This window comes from Mustela erminea, chromosome X (assembly GCF_009829155.1).
Source record: "Mustela erminea isolate mMusErm1 chromosome X, mMusErm1.Pri, whole genome shotgun sequence".
NCBI classification, from domain to species: domain Eukaryota; kingdom Metazoa; phylum Chordata; class Mammalia; order Carnivora; family Mustelidae; genus Mustela; species Mustela erminea.
Genome location: NC_045635.1, coordinates 59,964,981 through 59,985,564, shown reverse-complemented (window position 1 = coordinate 59,985,564; position 20,584 = coordinate 59,964,981). Strand labels below are relative to the sequence as shown.

The following is a 20,584-nucleotide window of genomic DNA, read 5'->3' as shown; positions in this document are numbered from 1 at the left end:
AAGCCTGACATGGGACTCCATCTCACAACTCTGAGATCATGACCTGAGCTGACAAGAGTCAGACACTTAACCAACTGAGCCACCCAGGTGCCCCTCTCTTCATATCCTTTTGACCCTTTTTTCTTCCAGGAACTTCTTCGACTCTCGGCCGTCCTTCAGGTCTCAAATGAGGTATTGTTTCCTCTGGGAAACTGCTGGGAAGTGCCCTCAGCACTCTATTTCTCTGTTCTTCCCATCCTAGATTCTACCTCGGTGTATTAAAATGGCCTATTTAGGGGGACCTTGCTGGCTTAGTCGATGGAGCACGTGACTCTTGATCTCAGGGTTGTGAGGTCAAGCCCCACATTGGGCATAGAGCTTACTTAAAAAAATAATAATAATAATAATAATAATCGTATGATCTCTCTGATAAGAGGGATTTGAGAGGCAGGGCAGGGGGGTCATGGAGGGAAGAGAGAGAAAAATGAAACAAAATGGGACCAGAAAGGGAGACAAACCATAACCCTCAGGAAACAAACTGAGGGTTACTGGACGGGGTGGGGGGGAATGGGTGGCTGTGTGATGGACATTGGGGAGGGTATGTGCTATGGGGAGTGCTGTGAAGTGTGTAAACCTGGCGATTCACAGACCTGTACCCCTGGGGCAAATAATACATTATATGTTGATTTAAAAAATTGTCTATTTAATTGTCTGTCTCCCTCAAGAGTTTGTGAGGTCCACAAGGTTAATCTTGTTCCCCACTGTAATCCCTACTATCTAGCCCAGTTACTGGCATGTTGTGGGTGTTGAACAAACCCTCCCCTCCATCTGTCTTGTTTCCTCACTGTTTCCCCAAGCACACTATATATTTTTCACTTCCAAAAAAAAAAAAAAAAAAAGAAGCCAAAGTTTTTGCTTGTGCTTAAGGGGACAAGGTCAGAAAATGTCACCCTCTGAAATTAGAACTAATAGAATCAACATTGAATAGATGAAAGCAGCCATCTACAAAATAATCCACTTTAAGGGTTGGTTTGTAAATGTGGTACCAGTGAGGCGAGGGCACTTCTCAGGTCTCTATGGTGATCAGTGTGTTGCCACAGGCTGGAGATCTGCCAAATATAAAGAAAGTGATAATGTCAATCAGTTGTAACCTGATTGTTAACGATAATGCTGTATAAGCAGGAGGCCCCTTGTGTCCATGGGGTCTTGAAAAGACTTGAGCCAAAGAGCAACACATTTTCTGTGCGTGATCATCATCGAGCGCCACATGTGGTCTTGTACAGTTTACAAAGCACCTCCATGTATTACCTCAATAAATCTCCATGATGACCCCACCAGGTGGACCTTAGTCCTCATTTTACAGATGACAGAAATGAAGTTCATTGCATTTGAACTTCATTTTTGAGATGAATCAACTTGTCCTAAATCTCTTCCCCGCCCACACACATTAATACCCATACCTTCACCAAGCCCACAGAGCATGAGATGGCTATGAACCCAAGGAGAGAAATACCCCTAGGGCAGAGACAGAAAGTTCTTGCAGTGACCAGTTGGTTAAACCACCTGCTTTGGTTCATTCTGATTCTGTGTTCTCAGGTAGCAGCTTTTAGCTCTGAAGAGTTTTGGCTCAGGGCCTTGGACCCCATGAAGGGAGTTAGGGGGTGTGGCTAATGAGGGGGGCATGCAGACAGACTTCAGCAAACATTTATTAAACAACAACTCTGTGCCCAGCAGTGCTAAGAGCATGGTTTGTAATGGTGAATAAGACACAGAGCTCCTCAGCAAACTGACAGCCTAATTACAGGAGTGTGACAAGAAATACAGTAGTCCCTCCTTAACTTTTCTTTCTTAAAGATTTTTATTTATTTGTCAGAGAGTGAGAAAGAGAGAGAGAGTACAAGCAGGGGAAGGCAGGAAGAGGGAGAAGCAGGCTCCCCACTGAGCAAGGGGCCCGATGCGGGGCTCGATCCCAGAACCCCGCGATCATGACCTGAGCCAAAGGCAGACATTCAACTGAGCCACCCAGGCATCCCTATTCCCTCCTTATCTGCATGTACCTATGATAAGGTTTAATTCATAAAGAAATAGTAAGAGATTAACAACAATGAATAAATAGAACAATTACGGAAATATTCTGCAAGGAATGTTATGTGAATGCGGTCTCTGTCTCCCAAAATATCTTCTTGTACTGGACTCACTCTTCTTGTGATGATGTGAGATGATAAAATGCCTGCATGATGAGACGAAATGAGGTGAGTGACGTAAGCACCTTGACGTAGCATTAAGCTGCTATTGACCTTCTGATGCTATGTTAGGAGGACTATCTGCTTCTGGACCACGGGCAGCCTTGGGTCACTGAAACCATGGAAGGCAGAACTGCAGATAGACTGACACATACAGTATGATAGAGGCTCTAAAAAGGGAGGGCGGGGTGCTCCGCAGGCCCATGGGAGAGCCATCTTCAGTGGTCTTGGGAGGGTCTGGGCAGGCTGCCCAGAGAAATCAATGCCTGAACTGATCCTGCAAGGGACTTAGCAATACAAAAAGAGGTTGGAGGAATCAGGGTGGGGAGAGAAAAATTTAACAGGGAGACAGAGTGAGAAAACTGGGGGATCGGGTGGGTCAAAGTATGTGACAACAAAAGGAAAGGGAAGGGAGGTGGGGGAGTTGGGAGAAGTGCAGCTAGAGAGATAATCATAAAAGCCAAATTAATATAATCATAATGTATAGTACAATTTAACAAGATCCATGATGTCATGAACAATGAGTATTAATCATTAGTTGATTAAATCAGTAATAATGTATATGGCTGGTACGGATGACTTTATACTTCTCTTATCTGACCATCAGTGACTGATTCATGCACCTCTGTGTGGGGCACAGAGCTCAGCATGGGACTCGCACCCTCACAACCATCCTCCTGCCTAGGAACTGTTCTGTCCTACCAAGCAAGTGAGAGAATTGCAGGTCAGAGAGGTGAAGAGTGGACCAAAAGTCACACTAGCTGGTTTGGCATCAGGACTGAAGTTTAATATAAACTCCAGAGCCCATCCTGGAAGACGGCTTGCTTAATAGCACAGTGCTGCATCAGGGCTGTATAGGAATTTCAACTTAATCCTCAGAAAAATAAAGAAATCAAAGAGCTCTGGGTTTTTGTTAATGTCAATTATTGTGTTAAGTTGTGTTTTAAAGAATTCACCCTGGGGAGTGCCTGGGTGGCTCAGTTGGTGAAGCATCTGCCTTCAGCTCGGGTCATGATCCCAGGGTCCTGGGATGGAGCCCCACATGGGGTTCCTGCTCAGTGGGACCCTGCTTCTCTCTCTGCCCTGCTAGTATGTGTGCGCTCTCTCTCTGTCCCAAATAAATAGATAAAATCTAAAATAAAATTAAATTAGAAAAGAACTCACCGTCACCCTGGCTGCGGGGTGAAGGATGGATTGGAAGGGGGAGAATAGAGGCAGGGGGGCAGGGGGGGCAGGGAGAAGGCTTTTGCCTTTTACTTCATCTCCCTGATGGTTGTGGCTTGGACTAGGGAGGTGGCGGTGGGAATGGAGAGAAGGGAGTAGATTCACGAGATAGGTAGGAGGTAACATTGACAGGCCCTGGTGCCTGATGGGATGTGGGCAGCGAAGGCAAAGAAAACTTGAGGATGACTCCCGGGGTTCTGGCTGAAGAGGTGGATAAGTGGCCGAGCCATTCCTCAAGAACAGGGACACGGAAGGAGGAGAAGGTTCTGAGGAAGAAGACACCCACTGAGTTCACACTGCAGGTGGAGCACTAGATCCACGAGAGACACGAAGCCAGAGAGATGGTTTGAGAATTCAGAGAAGGGATCTGGACCAAGCGCCAAGGATAAAGAAGGTGATTCCAGTCATGGAGGGATGAGGTCCCCCAGGTGCGCAGGGTGAGAAAGGTGAGGGCAGATGAGCACCACTGTTTGGGGGAGGAGTGAAAAGCCTCCAGAAGGCACTGTGGAGGGTCTGCTTGCTCTCCTGGGAGGAGAAAGGTGGTATGCCTGAGACAGAGTTGGGACTTAGAGATGCCTCCCCAAAGAGAGTCGCTGGGCAGCCCCATTGCCGATTTGAGCCCTCGTGTAGTTTTCAGTGAGGATGAGGGTTTGGGGCTGTCTCTCTACCCAGGGTGAGGGCTGCTGAGAGCCAATGCCATTCCCTCAGCCGATCCCCATTCCCCTTGGGATACGAGGATCTCACAGGGTTTGATCCAACAGCTTGAAGAGACAGTATGGCATTGTAGTGGAGCATAGGGCCTTTGCAGCAAGACTGCCTGTGGACAAGACCTTGACCAGCATTTGCCCTCTGTTTAATGGTAGGCAAGTCACTTCACTCCCCTGAGTCTTACCTCTCCCATCTATAAAAGGAGGATAATAATTATACCAACCTCACAGGGTCTATTTGGAGGATAAAATGACCTAGAACATTCCCTGGCAGGTAGTAAACGCTATTGAATGTTCCCTGCTCCTGGCCAAGAAGAATGTGTCTGACCTATTACCGTTTCCAAATCCATATTCTCCAGGGCCCAGTTGCTCAATAAACATGCTGAGGGCATTCAAAAAGCAGGAACACCAACAAAAGTGTTGGGAGAAAGCATATGACAGTTGATATTTCAAAGGTCTCCATCAAAGTAGTCATCACAGGAAAAATCAGAACTTGGTTGGACTTTCTTCCCCTTTTTACATTTGGTACAATTTTTCCTCTGAATCACCTAATGATAATTGGTAGCATTAAGTGTGGAGTCGGGGGCGGGGGTCAATCCGCTCTTCTCAGTACTTAATGCCTCTGAGTCACAGTCTCTGATAATCCCATTAGAGCCTTTCATCAAGCCTGCAAAGGAAGTGTCATTTATATCCTTCTCTGTGGAGGTGGAAAATAAGGCTCAGAGAGATCAAGAACAGGCATGGGACTGGATGGGAACCCAGGCAGATGTTGTCAGAGCCTCCCATGAAGTGAGGAGATTGGATGGTTCATGGTTCTGGGGGTTGGGGGTGGCAGGTCCCGGGGACGGGCTTATTTGTCCCATGTAAGAGGAATTCGTGCTTTCATGCAAGAAGTAAGGCAGTAAGGGGCCCTAGGCAAAGAGAAAGATGGCTCTTGAGGCCTTTTGGAAAGTCCCCTCCTTGGGGGCCATATGTTTGCAATCAGTGTGTGTATGGCCAGAGTTGGTGGCGGCGGCGGGGTTGCGGTGGGGGGGTCCCCTGTCTTGGCCGGTAGCCAAGCCAGATGTTTGTTGTGTGACTCCTCATAGCACAGAGCTCAGTCAACCCCTCGCCGAGCTGGGAATTTGTATGTCATAGTTACGACCAACTTCGTCCCGTAACTGAGACGGTTTCAAAAGTCCTCTGAGCCAGGGCTGGCCTAAGGCAGAACCAGGGAGGCGGGAGGCTGGCCTCCCCTCCCCTCACACCATCCCCTTTCTTTGCACATGACTTTCTTTCCCTTATACTTTCTCCATGCTCCAGTGCTCCCTGTCTTCCTGCAGCTTTCCCCACCTCAGGACTTCCACTAAGGCCTGCCTGGCCATTGGCTTCATTCCCCATGTCCCACTTGTTGTGAAGAATGAGCCCTTTCACCCCTCTAATTTTTTTTAAGTTAACTCTTCCCCCAACGTGGGGCTTGAACTCACGGTCCCTGAGATCAAGAGTCAAAGGCCCTACAGACTGAGGCAGCCAGGATTCACCCCCAACAAAACAGCACTCATCCTTTACGGTCCCTAATCTTGGCTCTACTTTGAAGCTTCTCCAACTTCCTCAGAAAGAGAGGGACAAGGGGGCAAATTGCTCAGGGAGCACCTACTCTGTGCCAGCCATGGAACCTGGGTTTTTTTTTATCCCTCCCCTCGTTAAATCTTCAAAACAGCCCTGTAAGTTTCTGCAGGGGAGGGAACCTGGGTTCAGAGATGGCAAGCAACTCGCCCAAGGTCATACAGCAGAAAAGGACGGGGGTGGGGGGGGCCTCAATTTAACTCCTCAGTCCCCATGCACTTGAACTCTCTCCAGTTCATACCTCAATACCTGTCCCAAGACATGTTCCCTCTTGATCGTCTCTGACTCCTCTCTTTTCTTTTTTAAAGATTTTATTTATTTATTTGAGAGAGAGAGAGAGAAAGAGCACGAGCCATGGGAGGGGGGCAGAGGGAGAGGGTGAAGCTTACTCCCCACCGAGCAGGGAGCCCAACATAGGGCTCAATCCCAGGACCCTGCAATCATGACCCAGCTGAAGGCAGATGGTTAATCCACGGAGCCACCCAGGTGCCCCTTCTCTCTCTTCACCCCACCACATGTCTGATCCGTCAGCAAATCCCATTGGCTCTACCTGCAAAATATACCCAGAATTCACCACTTCTTATCATCTCCACAGGGCCACCCTGGTCTAAGCTCCCATCACCTTTCACCTGGATTGCCGCAATAGAATAGCCCCTAGCACTGTGCCTGCTTCACCCTTGACCCTCACCACCCTTCCTGCACACACGGTCTATTCATTACTCAGAAGCTGGAGGGATCCTACTGAAACATAAGTGCAAATCCTGGGTCTCCACCTCAAAATCCAGCAATGGCTCTCCCTTCACTGGTAGTATCCATCCTCACGTTGGCCCACGTGACCCGCGTGTTCTGTCACTGCCTCTTTCCTTGCCGTGGAGACCTTGCTTACTCTGCTCCAGGTAGCCTGGACTCACCACCACTGTACCTCCGACACACCAGACATGCTCTTGCCTCAGTGCCTTTGTACCTACCCTTCCTTCTGCCTGGAGCATTTTGGAAATCCGCATGGCTTGCTGCCTCATTTCCTTCTTTCCTTTTTATAATTTGTTATTTTTTAAAGATTGTATTTATTTATTTGAGAGAGAGCACAAGCGGGGTGGGGGCAGAGGGAGAGGCCTCCCCACTGAGCAGGGAGCCTCTGCGGGGGCTCCCATCAGATCCCAGAATGCTGAGGCCAGGACCTGAGCCAAAGGCAGACGCTTAACCCACCGAGCCACCCAGGAAACTCCTGCCTCACTTCTCTCAAGACTTCATTCTAATGATACTTTCTCTGTGAGACTTTCTCCATCGCCTCCTTTAAAGTGGCAACCCCCAGCCCACCAACACTTTCTATTCCTACTCTCCTGTTTTATTTTTCACTTGTCAGCAACTATGGCCACGCCTCTCATCACCAGGTTGTGATGGTTCATTTTCTGTGTCAACTTGACAGGCGGGAGGGGGTGGGGGGCAGATATTTCATTAACTATTATGTCTGGGTGTTTCTGCATGAGATTAACATTTGAATCTGTACATGGAGAAAAGCAGATCGCTGTCCCCAGTGTGGGTGGGCTTCCCCCCAGTCCATTGAAGGCCTGAATACAATACAAGATTGAGTAAGAAAGAATTCTTTCTGCCTGACTGTCTTGGAGCTGGGACGTTATTCTCTTGTCTTGGGATTCAGACGGAAGCTTCCAGCATTGGCTCCCCTGGGTCTCCAGCTCACCCACTGCATATCCCAGATTAGCCAGCCTCCAAAACCATATGAAGTAATTCCTCACAGGAAATTTCTTTAGGTATTTATACACACCCTATCGGTTCAGTTTCTCTAGAGGACCCAAATACACCAACTAACGGTTTACTTTTATTTATCTTTTACAAAGTTGTTGTCTCTTTCTACTCCAATGGAAACTTCATGAGGGCAGGAGTTTTGTCTGTTTTGTTCATTGCTGTGCATGGCATAGTGTAGGTACTTAATAAATACATGTTGAATGAATGATGGCCCTTATAATTGCACCATGTTTGTGTGTCTCGCTGCCTTATTTTATTTTATCTTATTTTATTTTTGGCTCCCAGAACTCTGTGAGCCTCCACTGCAAGAACTGGCCTTTGCATCCCCAATGCCAGGCAAAATTCCAACCACTGGCGTGCCCAGTACCTACTGAATGCAATGCCCTGAGAGGATCCATCCAGAAGACCATGCAAGTTTCCAGAACCACTCAGAACAGAGCGCTTTCTCAGTGCCGAATTCAGGAAGACCACTTCTCTTCTCCCCCTACCCTTTCCTCAAAACCCTTGGCAGGGCAGCCGCCACTGGCCTGGTGCTTTCCTCCTCCCCCCTCCCTCCTCCTTCCCCTCTCGCCTCTTGCCTCCCTTGCCTCTTGCCTCCCTTCCCCCTCCAAGCCCTCCTCGCCCGCCTGGGTACAGGCGATTATCTGGGGGTGGTAATTATTGCGAGTAAATTGGAAGTTGTTTTGCACAGGGCTATGTCTCACGCAGGTCGATTTGTATGCTTCCTGGGCACTTGTGACACTCCAGAGATGCCATAGCAACGGCCCCGGCGCCGCCGGGCTCACGGACGGTAGGAGATGAGGCGGGGGAGTGGTGCCCTCCGCGGGCACTGAGATAGCAGGCAGGGCCCTCAGAGCCTCAGTTTCCCCGTGGTCCCAGGGCAAGAGGAACCGGCCCCGAGGCCGTCGTTGGGGGCAGAAAGGAGATCATGGCCGGAACAGTTTGTACTACGACCCTTCGTGCGTGTGCATTGTCTTCCCTCCTGCTCGTCCCCCGCCTTTCTGCCGCCCGCCCGCTTCGCCCGCCCGCCTCTCCCGCCTCTCCCGCCTCGCCCGCCTCGCCCCCGCCCTGCCTCAGTGCCTGCCAGATTCCCCCGCCGCAGGAGCGGGGTTCCTGCTGGCCCGCCTTTATTCGGTGCAAAAATCACTGCCCCTGGAATACCTTTTAGCGACGAGGCCCACAGAGACACCGCCAGCTCATCCCGCGGGGGCCGAGCCGCTGATTAAATTGTATTCACTCTGCATTTCGGTCATTCAGATTGGCTGGGACGAGGCCAGCTGGAATTAGTGACAAATCTGAAGCAGAGAATATTGACAAAAGAAGGCTGTTTTATTGCTTGCAATGAGACACGATAATTCAAAGGAGGCTCCCCAGTGTTTCCAAGGAGAGCTTTGGTTAGACCTTTTTTTTTTTTTTTTTTTTTCTAATTATTTGGAGAGATGTGGACCCCGAGTACTTAAAATCAGTTTTGTTCCCTTCTTGGTGTTGAAAAACAACCCTTCCTTCTCTGATGGCCTCCTCCCTGTTTAAATCGGAGAGCAGGAGGAGGCTTTGAAAACAAGAAAGCACTACCCAACAGTTCATTCCTTCCAAATATTTTTTAAGCACCTACTGTGCTTCAGAACTAGTGTGGGTATTGGAGATACAAACATGGAGCTAATGTTCTGGAGGGGAACAGACAATGTGGAAGTAAACAGAGGAAGGAGAAACGTCTCAATACTGGTAAGGGCTCCAAAGGACATAAACAGGATGAGGGAGGTGGGGTAGCTATTTTAGAGAGGATGGGTCAGGAAAGGTCTCACAGGAGAGAGAGCTGAGATCTGGACGCTAAGAAGGAGCCAGGCTTGCTAAGATTTTAGGAGAAAATGTTCCCGGCAGAGGGAACAGCAAATGCAAAGCCCCTGTGGTGGAAATGGCCTTGGTTGTTTGAAGAAGAGAATGAAAGCCCATGTGGTTGAGGTGAAATGAACAAACAGGAAGGGATTTGGACCCGTGTGAGTGCTAGGGACTTGTAGGGCGCCATAGGGAGTTTGGATGGTATTTTCAGGGCACTATGGACTCAGGAAAGGTCTTAAGCAAAGGAATGATGTGATCTGGTTTCTATTTTTTAAAAAAGGTTATTGGCTGCTGATTGAAGAATGGATTTAATTACCTTAATAAGAAAAATGGACTGGGAGACAAGAATGGGAATAAGGAGGCCCATTAGGAAGTCACTGGCAAATGCCAGGTGGCTTAGACTTGGGTGCTTACAGTTGGGTGGGGAAAAGCGGAGAGATTCAGGATGTATTTTGAAGATAGAGCCTGAAAGGCTTGGCGATGGGTTGGGTGAGGGACAGAGAAGAGACGACGTTCCTAGTTTCTAGATTTGGGGCTTCAGCAACTCGGTGTATGGTGGTGCCATTCACAGAGATGGGAAAGACTGGAGCAGCTCAGGTTGGAAGGTGGATTGGGAACCCATACTTCTGGGTGTGTTCAGTAAGAGATATCAGGGAGGCCTTGATATAGGAGGCCGGTGCTTGAGTGAGAGGTCTGGACCTAAGAGAGACCTTTGGGAGTCCTTGATACTCAGGAAAGCATTCTTGGGATTCTTGGTGACTTGTTCAAAGCTAACCCTATGCTAGAACAGGTAACTGCCTGCCTCTCTACACCCAAAATGACATGCTTGTTCTCCACTTGACTGGTCTCAGTGAAGACCTACTCTAAGGGGAAATGAAAATAAAACTATGAGTTACGACTTTTTAAGAAGCAGAAGGGCGAAGATCTAAAGGTTAAGAAACCATTGTCAGCAAGGGTGTGGGGAAACAGGCATTCTGGTACATTGCTGATGGGAACAGAAGATCGCCCATCCTTTACGGAAGACAATTTAGCAGTTTCTGTCCAAATGAGAAAGACACCTACTCTTTGACCCCAACAATTCCACCTTTAGGAAATCATCCTACAGATACATTCACACATATTCACAGGAATGCATGTATCAGGATATTTGTAGTAGCAGACTGGAAAAATATCCACCAACAGGGGACTGGTCAAAGAAATTAAAGTACGCTCTCACAGTAGAATATATGTAGCCATTAAAACTAAGGAAGCTCTTGGAGCACCTGGGTGGCTCAGTCATTAAGCGTCTGCCTTCAGCTCAGGTCATGATATCCAGGTCCTGGAATCGAGCCCCGTGTCCTGGGTTTGAGCCCCACATCAGGCTCCCTGCTTGGTGGGAAGCCTGTTTCTCCCTCTCCTACTCCCCCTGGTTGTGTTCCCTCTCTCACTGTGTCTCTCTCTGTCAAATAAATAAAATCTTTTAAAAATAAATAAGTAAATAAACTTAGGAAGGTCTTGAATTTTTTTTATCTTTTGAATTGAGATGAAAGTCACAAAACAGTACATTCACTACTTTAGCCATTTCAAAGTGTGAAATGCAGTGTTTTTATGGATTGATATGAAACCATCTTCTGAGACATGTGGCAAGTGTCTACACCCGCTCACCTATCCCACTTGCCTACCTCTGCTGGTGATCCTAGGATGGACTCTTTTCGATGGGCACCTTTGAAACGTCTCCATGACACAGGAGGCTGAAAGAGTCTGTTGCTAGGGAAAGATCGTGGTAATATTAATCAATGCTTCTCCGACCAGCTGCACATGAGTGTCCCTTGGGGAGATTTAAAAAAGGTCCTTGCCCAGGCCCTGCCTCTAGGGATTTTGATTTAATTAGTTAGAGGTGGACCAGGACATGGTATTTTATTTGTCTGTTTCTTTGTTTATTTTTAATGGTCCATCTATTTTATTTTTAACTATATATTTATTATTTAAATTCAACTAGCCAACATAGAGGACATCATTAGTTTCAGATGCACTGTTCAATAATTCATCAGTTGCGTGTCACACCCAGTGCTCATCACATCACGTGCCCTCCTTAATGCCCATCACCCAATTATCTCATCCCCACACCTCCTCCCCTCCAGCAACCCATGGTTTGTTTTCTATAGTTAAGAGCTGGACATTTTAAATTAAGGCATAATGTACACATAGTAAAATGCGTAGGTCTTAAGTATATAGTTCAACGAATTGTGGTAACTGTGGGCAGTGTGTATCCATCGCCCCAGTAAAAACATAGACCATTTCCACCATCCCAGTCAATGCCCCCACCCCTGCCAGAGGAACCCACCATTTTTATTTCTACCATAGATTCATTCTGATTGTTCTTGAACTACATAGAAGTGGAATTGAGCAGTATGTGACATTTTGAGATCGTCTTCTTTCCTGTAGCACACTACCTTTAAGATCTATCCAAGTTGTTGCACTGATCAGTAGTAGTCCCTTCCATTGCTGAAGAGTATTCCCTTGTGTGGACACACCAGTTTGTTCAGCCATTCACCCGTCCAGAGATATTTGTGTCATCCCAATCTTTCCATAGGCACGTGCATTCATTTCTTTGGGGGTGGAATTGCTGGATTTATGTGGAACTTGCTTGAGACTGTGTTTTCCAAAATTCTTGTGCCGATTTGCACTCTCACCAACAAAATATGAGAGTTACAGTTGTTCCACAACCTTGCCAACACTTTGTATTGTCTGTCCTTTTTTTTCTTTTTAAATATTTTATTTATTTGACACAGAGAGAGAGAGAGAGAGCCCAAGCAGGGGCAGTGGCAGAGGGAGAAGCAGACTCCCTGCTCAGCAGGGAGCCTGACTTTGGTGGATCTCAGAACCCTGGGATCATGACCCTAGCCGAAGGCAGAGGCTTAACCCACTGAGCCATGCAGACATCCCTCACTGTGGTTTTATTTTTTTTTAAGATTTTATTTATTTATTTGACAGAGAGACAGATCACAAGTAGGCAGAGAAGCAGGCAGAGAGAGAGAGGGAGAAGCAGGCTTCCTGCTGAGCAGAGAGGCTGACATGGGGCTTGATTCCAGGACCCTGAGACCATGACCTGAGCCGAAAGCAGAGGCTTAACCCCACTGAGCCACCCTCTTACTGTGGCTTTAAACTGCATTTCCCTAATGACTATGGTGGTCATCTTTTCATGTGCTTATCCATCATTCATATATCCTCTCCCATGTGGTGTCTGTTCTTATCTTTCGCCTGTATTTTTTAGGTTGTCATTTTATTATTGATTTGTCAATGCTCTGTATATATTCTGGATACTCTTTCTTTATTGGATACATATGTTGCAAACACAATTATTATTTAAAAGATCCCCAGTGACTCTAACATGAATCTAGGGTTGAAAACCCCTGGTACGTTAAAGATCAGCCCCAGAAGGTCTTTCTTTCTTTCTTTCTTTTTAAGATTTTATTCATTTACTTGAGAGAGAGAGTGAGCAAGAGAGAGTAAGCGTGAGCAGGGAGAGGGGCAGAGGGAGAAGGAGAAGCAGATTCCATGCTGAGCAGGGAGCCCAATGCGGGGCTCAATCCCAGGACCCCGGTATCATGACCTGAACTGAAGACACACGTTTAGCTGACTGAACCACCCAGGCGCCCAGGGGTTCCCTATTTCTATGAGTCACCAAATGTGCCCCCCCCCCCCGGCAACTATGCCTGGTGCTTGGTTCTTCAATCCTGTGAATGTACAGGGCTGAGGGGATTTGGGGACTGAGGAATGCCTCATCAGGCTTCCTGCAGTGGATCTGTCTGGTTTCTCAGATTGATTCATTTATCTCTTACTCTCTGATGTGAGACCTTAAGTAAGTCTTTCATTGTCTCCACCCTAAAATTTTCCATGTATGAAACTGATCCATTCTTACTACCGGATATAATGTACGTTAAAGGGTTAAAGACATGTTTTCTCCTGGATGGAGCAAGCTATGTCCTAGGCATAGAAGGAGTGTGACTTTCTGTATCCCTTCCCCGCCTTTGTCCTCAGACTGCCTACCTGCTCACTGAAAGGGAGAATCATTCTCTAGTAGCCTTGGCAACCATTTACCAAGGGTCTGGGAGTTGATGCCCTGGTCCTGGTCTTGCTCTCTTTGAATCTGAGGCATACCTGCTGTGCGACTTTGTGTAAAGCAGTTAACCCTTTTGAGCCTTGGTTCCTGTGACTGGTAAAGGAGAACAGTAATTTCTTGCTTGTTGTGGGCCAGCATAAAGTAGGTGTTCACAAAGCCATGAGTTCCCTCGAAAGGGGAGCTGGGAAGGCTTGGCTCTGGGAGCAGTGCAGCTGGGCTGTGAGAGGTGCTCTCTGCTTGGGGACTTGCCATGCCCTCACTGTGCCCTGGTGTCACATATCTGCCCCTTTCCTCCACACACAGTCTAGGAGGCCTAGACTGGCCAAGATCCCGCCTGCTCTGTTGTCCTCACCCTGTCCTTCTTGGCTAATTTGAACAGAGCATCCAATGAGGGCCCCTAGGCTCTTTAAGCTCAGAGCAGATGGCTGGGAAGCCAATTCTCTGGGACATACAGTTCCTGACTCACATCTAGGCAGGGGGCCAAGGCCTTAGAAGGGCTGTAGAAAAATGTAACCCTCCATCCTCCCCTCAAGAGCTTGTAGATTTTATTTCCTGCCTCAGGTAGTGCCAAGGAGGAAGGGCAAAGGACCACAGAGGTTAGGATTAGGGGCCCCCAGGGATCCCTTCTTGGGCTGACATCAGGGAGAAGCCTTGACTTCAGCTTTTTGGATAGGCGCCCATGCCGTGTAGGGAGCCTTTCTCTGCGGCTGCAGGAAGAAGGTGCGGGAGCCGAGGAGGAACTCATGGGAGCTTCCAGAAATGCTTTTGACGTGGGGAATGAGTGGGCATGGGGCATCTGGAGAATCCACCAACACTAGGCACTGGCTGGAACCCATTCATTTCACAGCCAGACATGGGTGGCTTTCTCCCAGCACGAGATTTGGGAAGAGAATAGAAAGGAGTATCCCATTCCTGGGTGTAACTCAGATTGCTCTGTGCTATTTCTGAGTCCTTGCTGAGGCGGGTATAAGAAAGAGTCAGTGCTGGCAAGAAGTGTGGCTGGGATAGGCAGGCTTTGACCTCCCCCCTTCCTTGGTTCCTGGCCCCCACTATTGCTTTAGATCTATCACTCCTACCCACGACCTCACTATAGCCCTCCAACATGGTGTCTATTGCTCTCCTTTGAGACCAAGAAATTGACAAATTCGTCCATCCACCCATTCATCATCCAACCAAAAGTATTCCTTATTGGCTACTATATGTAGGTACCGGGCTAAACTCTGTGAAGTTATAAAGTAGAAAAGACTGATGGGTCCTTCACAGAGCTCACGTGATCATGGGTGAGCCAGAGGTAACCGGGCAGCCACATTCTGTGGACTAATCCAATGATAAAAGCAGGGTGAATGAATCACATTTTGTCCCAGAGGATGACTGTTGGGAAGGATTATGGAAGGGCCCTGGAAAACTTGAGCTGAGAGGCAAGCAGTGAAGAGGAGATAGTGAGACAAAAAGGAAGGGAAGAAAGTCCGGGCAGAGGAAACAGCACGCAAAGCAAGATTTAAGTGGAAGTGCTTCAGTTTGAGACGAGTGGTGTGTGTGTGTGTGTGTGTGTGTGTGTGTGTGTCTGTGTGTGTGTGTCTGTGTGTGTGTGTGCGCGCACACACACGCTTAGCGGCTGTGGAAAATTGAGTCATAAGGCTGGAGAAGCAGTCAGGAGCCAGATTTGGAAGACCTTGAAAGCCACGGTGAGGAGGCAGGACTTGATTTGGAGGGCAAGAAGGAGGCTTCAAAGGGTTTAGACAGTGCCATGACATGATCAGATCGGTGTCTTTGGAAGATCACTCTAGTTTCTGGGTGCAGAAACAGTGGGGAGCGGGCACAAAGAAAAGCAAGGAGAAAATCAAGAAGCTATTGCAGTGAGCCAGGTGAGAGATGACCATGCCGTAGACCAGAACGGTGACAGAGGAGATGAAGGGAAGTGTTTGGGTTTTGGTTATATTTTGGAGGTAGAGCCAACAGGATCTGGAAAGATGCCTCCCAGTTTCTGACTTGAATGATTTGGGGGTGGTGGTGGCAGTGCTCTTCATGGAAATGAGAGATACTGAGGGAACAAGACTCGGGGAGGGTGGGAGATGAGTTCAGTGCCATGTCGAGTTTAAGCTTCCGGGAAGATACGTCCCTGCAGCCAGTTGGCCATTTAGGTCTGAGACTCAGGAAAAAGGATGAGGTTAGAGACAGAACTGTGAGGTTTGGGGAATGGATGAGGTAGTCCAAAAGGAGTGTTAGAAGGCCATGTTTCATGCAGCAGCTTTCTCCTGTCAAATGATTCTCTACCCTTAGGTGCCTGCCTACTTCTGCTGAAACCCCAGGAGGCAGGTTCAGAAGGCACTTACCAAAGACTGCAATTTAGTGCAAAGACCCTGTGGATAATCCCAACTCTTGGCTCCTTCTTTCCCCTCAGTTCCTGTCATTTCCACAGCATGTTGGACTGACTTGACTAGCTTCCATGAAGATTTCTCCAGGCCGGGGGCCAGGCCAGCCGCCAGCCAAGCCAGCCGCCATTCTTAGGAAGCTCGGTTTCCGGCTCCCCCTGCTGGCAGAGCTGGAGATGACTCGCAGCTGGGCCGCTGAGCCCGAGCATCCTCCCCTCCCCTCAAATGAGGGGCCAAGGACCTCAGCCTCAGTACTCTTCTCCAACCCTCCCCCAACAAATCCCATCCACTTTAGAACCCTTGCTAGAAATAGCGGGAGAAAAGCCTAATTAGGGATCTGGGAGTCACACATTAAATTCTTCCTGTTTCTAAATTACTTCCCTCTTCTTTGGCTCCAAACTCACTCACCCTTGGTCTCCTTGCTCATGAAGACTTCATTTACTTATTTATACCTATCTCCAAGAACACTCTCTGCCACTCTCTGTCCCAGTGAGCAATGTTGTGCTGACACCCAGTTTACCTCCCTTCTCCTTATATGCAGGAAAGCCATGATCTGTGCTGGAAAAGAGCACTGGGCTGGGGGTGAAGGAACCTAGGTTGAGTCCTGTTTCTGCCACTGATTCAGGGTGTGACTTTGGATCATTCTTTCCCAGGGGCACTTCTCTCACCTGTGACATTGCACTGGACTTCAAAAAGCCCTTCCAACTCTAGCTTTCTAGGCTTTGCTCCCACCGCCTTAGCCTTTCCAGTTCTTCATGTGTATCCAGCTCTCTCCTGCTCCAGGGCCTTTGGTTGTACTCTTCACTCTGCCTGAAATGCTTTTCCCTTCCCTTTTTTTGTCCCATTAATTCCTCCTTATCTTTCAGCTCTCAGCTCAAATGTTACTTCCTCAGAAGACCTTCTCGGGATGCCTGGGTGGCTCAGTTGGTTAAGCAGCTGCCTTCGGCTCAGGTCATGATCCCAGTGTCCTGGGATCGAGGCCCACATCGGGCTCCTTGCTAGGTAGGGGGCCTGCTTCTCTCTCTCTCTCTCTGCCTGCCTCTCTATCTGCTCGCATTCTCTCTCTCTCTCTCTGACAAATAAATAAATAAATAAAAATCTAAAAAAAAAAAAAAAAAGAAAGAAAGAAAGAAAGAAAGAAAGACCTTCTCAGCCCCTTCAGACTGGGCCAGGTACGTCATCATATGCTCTCAGAACTCCCTGGAGCTCTCCTTCTGTGCCCTCATCATGGTTTGTAATTTTCCACATGCTTACATGATCATTATTTCAAGCACCAGCCCAATCCCATCAAACTCCAAACTCTTTCACAGCAAGAACCAGTCTGTTTTGTTCACTATTGTATCCCTGGCACCCAGATGCTTGCCTGGCCATCTTGTGAAGGCTCAGTACATATCTATTAAATGGATGAATAAGTACATGAGTGAATGAGCCCTTATCTTCACCCATCAGCTGCTTTCTACATCTAACTTGCATCATGTTTAACAGCAAAGTGTCAAGGAACCCCTGGGTGGCTCAGTCTGTTGGGTGTCCGACTCTTGGTTTTGACTCACGTTGAGCCCCACGTCAGGCTCCCCACTCAGGAGGTAGTCTGCCCCTCCCCTTCTGCCCTTCCCCTGTATGCTTGAGCATTCTCTTTCTTAAATAAATAAATAAATAAAATCTTAAAAAAAAATCAAAAAGCCAAAAACCAGAGTGCTGGGTTTGGAACCCAGCTTTACCACCCACAAGCAGTGTACATTTGTATATGTTATTCTATCTTACTGTGCCTCAGTTTCCTTATGTATAAAGGGTGGGTAATAATGGCATACACTACCGAACAAGGTTGTTGTGAGGCTGGAAAGACGTAATATATGTAAACTGTGTAGAAACAAGGCTTGGCACTGAAGTGTTATATTAGTAATAGCTCTTGTTCTGATTCTGCCCCATCCCTCCCTCCATTTACCCATTCTGAACTCTCCCTCATTATCTTATTTCCGGTCTTTGAGTACAGGTGACTCAGTGTTATTTGCAGATTAGATAGCAAAGTTTTAAAAATATTTTTACTATGGAAAATTTCAAACAGGCAGAGTAGGGAGAAGAGGATAATGAACCTCTGTAACAAGCTTCAACGATTATCAACATTTTGCCACTCATTGCTCATCTTTCCTCCTCTCATTTTTCTCCCACCTGGAGTATTTTAATATAAACTCCAGATGTCATATAATTTTATCTGAAAATACTCCATTATGTTTCTCTAGAAGGTAAGGGCTTCAAAAATATAATACCATTATCACACTTAAACAAATAACAATAATTAGGGAAGGCTTTTAAAACTCCATCCCCTTAAGAGTTGCTGGGGGAATGGGAACCGTCACTCTGGGGTTGATGTGAAATGAGGAACAGCCAAGAGAATTAATGTAAGTTTAGTGCTTTGAACAGGGCCTGTTATAGTAGTAACTATTACTTTGATTCTCCTTCATTTTCTCCATTTATCCACTCTAAATCCTCCCTCACCACCTTGCTTTTTTCCGGTCTTTGAATGTATGTGACCTTTTACAAAGGAGGACTAGGAGTCCAGGGTGGTGAGTTTGCTGGGTCATTGGCACCCCCTGGTGAGAGCTGGGACTCTGGAAGGCAGTGAGAAGGGTCCAAAGGAAGTGACTGTGGGACTGAGGGAGAGGGAAAGAAGGCTGGAGGACTTAGTGGGTTTAAAGAAGGGGAAGTCCTCTGGTTGTGTGAAAATGGCATGGAGAAAATCCAGTAGCCTAAGGGCAGGCAAGCTGGAAGGTTGGTCCTTTCTTCCTAATATTCAGAGCCTTTGGAGATGACTGACAGATGAGAAGCAGGGAGGGGCTAGCCTGGCTCCTAAGGGAGTTCCTTCTAGCTTTTCTCCACAGCCCACAGAGGGCAGCTTCCTAAGACAGTAATCAGGGTTTCGCTCTGCTTCATTTTGAGTTCTCATCTGTTCCAAGGATATATAAGCGATGATGGTGGACACTGAGCCAAAGGACAACTGGAGATAGACTTCCCTGGACTGGTGATGAAGATTTTCATGCTCCCATCTCTCTCTCTCTTTTTTTTTCCTTTCTATGGAATTCTCCCCACCAGCCCTTCTTCTCATCACACTCATACTTTGGGTACCCAGTGCACCTACACGCTCCACCCACCCCTATCCAAACTTGCCTCCAGGAAAAGAAGTGATTCAAACCCCTCAACAGGGTAAACAAGCTCTCTCACAAACCCACTTCCAACTGCCTCATCAACCTCATTTCCTACTCTGTCCATTTCTTTCCAGCAATAGGCAGTGGACACGGTGAGTGAGCACTGATTTTTGTCCATATAGACCTGGTACTGAATTGTGGCTCTGCCGTTTCCCAGCTCTGAAAACTTAGGCAAAGTCAGTTTTCTTGTCTGAAAATGGGGAGAATAGTATACTAAAACCCCACTTTTTTCTTTGTTCTTTTCTTTTCCTTTTCTTTCTTTCCTTTTTTTTTTTTTTAACCGAAACTCCTCTTAACAGAAGGCTTAACGCCATATGAAAATATGCCTTAAGGTAACGTGAAACAGGAAAATAGCCCGTATTCTCTTTTTAGAAGATCTCTTTTTAAACTCCCAATGATATATAAAATTTAAAAAAGCTTAAAATCTTCTGGACTTGGGGTGGGCATGACTGGGTCAATAGGTGAGTTTTCAAACACTGAATGTTAATGTTTGAAGAATCACAATGTCCATGTTTTTATCAGTATAAGAAGGGCAATATTTGGGTGCCTGGGTGGCTCAGTGGGTTAAGGCCTCTGCTTTCGGCTCAGGTCATGATCCCAGGGTCCTGGGATCGAGCCCCGCATCCTGGGATCGAGCCCCGCATCGGGCTCTCTGCTCAGCAGGGAGCCTGCTTCCCTCCTCTCTCCTTCTCTGCCTGCCTCTCTGTCTACTTGTGATCTCTCTCTGTCAAATAAATATATAAAAATCTTAAAAAAAAAAAAAAAGATGCTCTTAAAAAAAAAAAAAAGAAGGGCAATATTTGTGGGCCCACAACCTGCTATTTAAGATCCCCCAAGGGCGCCACTTAAACTCAGTTATAGGGTTTCCTGCCCCAAGCTCTGAGCTCTGTGTTTCAAAATGACTGCATCCTAGTTGGAGCTTCTAAAGAAATGGTAACCATGTGTAAGTTACAGCACTACTAATTTCTTTCTTTTTTTAAAAGATTTATTTATTTATTTATTTGACAGAGAGAGAGAGAAATCACAAGTAGGCAGAAGTAGGCAGAGAGGCAGGCAGAGAGCGGAGGAAGCAGGCTCCCCGCCAAGCAGAAAGCTGGATGCTCGATCCCAGGACTCTGGGATCATGACCTGAGCCAACGACAGAGGCTTTAACTCACTCAGCCATCCAGGCGCCCCTTGCACTACTAATTTCTTAAATAAGAACTTTGGCTTGGCTCTTGAAGACCTTCAGTGTGAGTTTAAGTCACGGAGACCATGGCTCCCAGGGTGTTTGATTCAAAGCGTGCGCCCCGCCAGGCAATGGAGAGCGTGGAATGAAGGATATTTGGGGGAGCAGGCTATGGAGAAGGTCTCTGGGGGCCACTAAAATGACTGCGATCATATCAGGCATTTTCCCTCACGAGGACAGCACACGCACAAATGTGCAGAAGCACAGTTTGTATTGGACTAAAAACGCGAGAGACGAGAGGACACAACTCCAAACCTCTCCGCTGGGGCCGCGACCACCTCTGAGCGCCAGGAAGCATAGGCGCAGGCGCGCGACCTTCGTGGG

General features: G+C 47.4%; 1 protein-coding gene and 1 long non-coding RNA gene across 2 annotated transcripts in view; one reads left to right on the top strand and one right to left on the bottom strand.

Annotated features, from left to right (window-relative positions):
- Window positions 1–701: 701 nt before the first annotated feature.
- Window positions 702–20,575, bottom strand: LOC116582965. Its single transcript, XR_004282564.1, has 3 exons — window positions 20,516–20,575; window positions 8,684–8,817; window positions 702–1,088 (listed from the first exon to the last, which is right to left on the bottom strand). It is a non-coding gene; the product is annotated as an uncharacterized LOC116582965 (long non-coding RNA).
- The window catches only part of ERCC6L (ERCC excision repair 6 like, spindle assembly checkpoint helicase), a 31,470-nt gene continuing 20,014 nt past the window's right edge, over window positions 9,129–20,584 (top strand). Inside the window, exon 1 of the mRNA XM_032330855.1 lies at window positions 9,129–9,244. The gene's annotated coding sequence lies outside the window, so the exon portion shown is untranslated. The remainder of the gene's footprint in view (window positions 9,245–20,584) is intronic.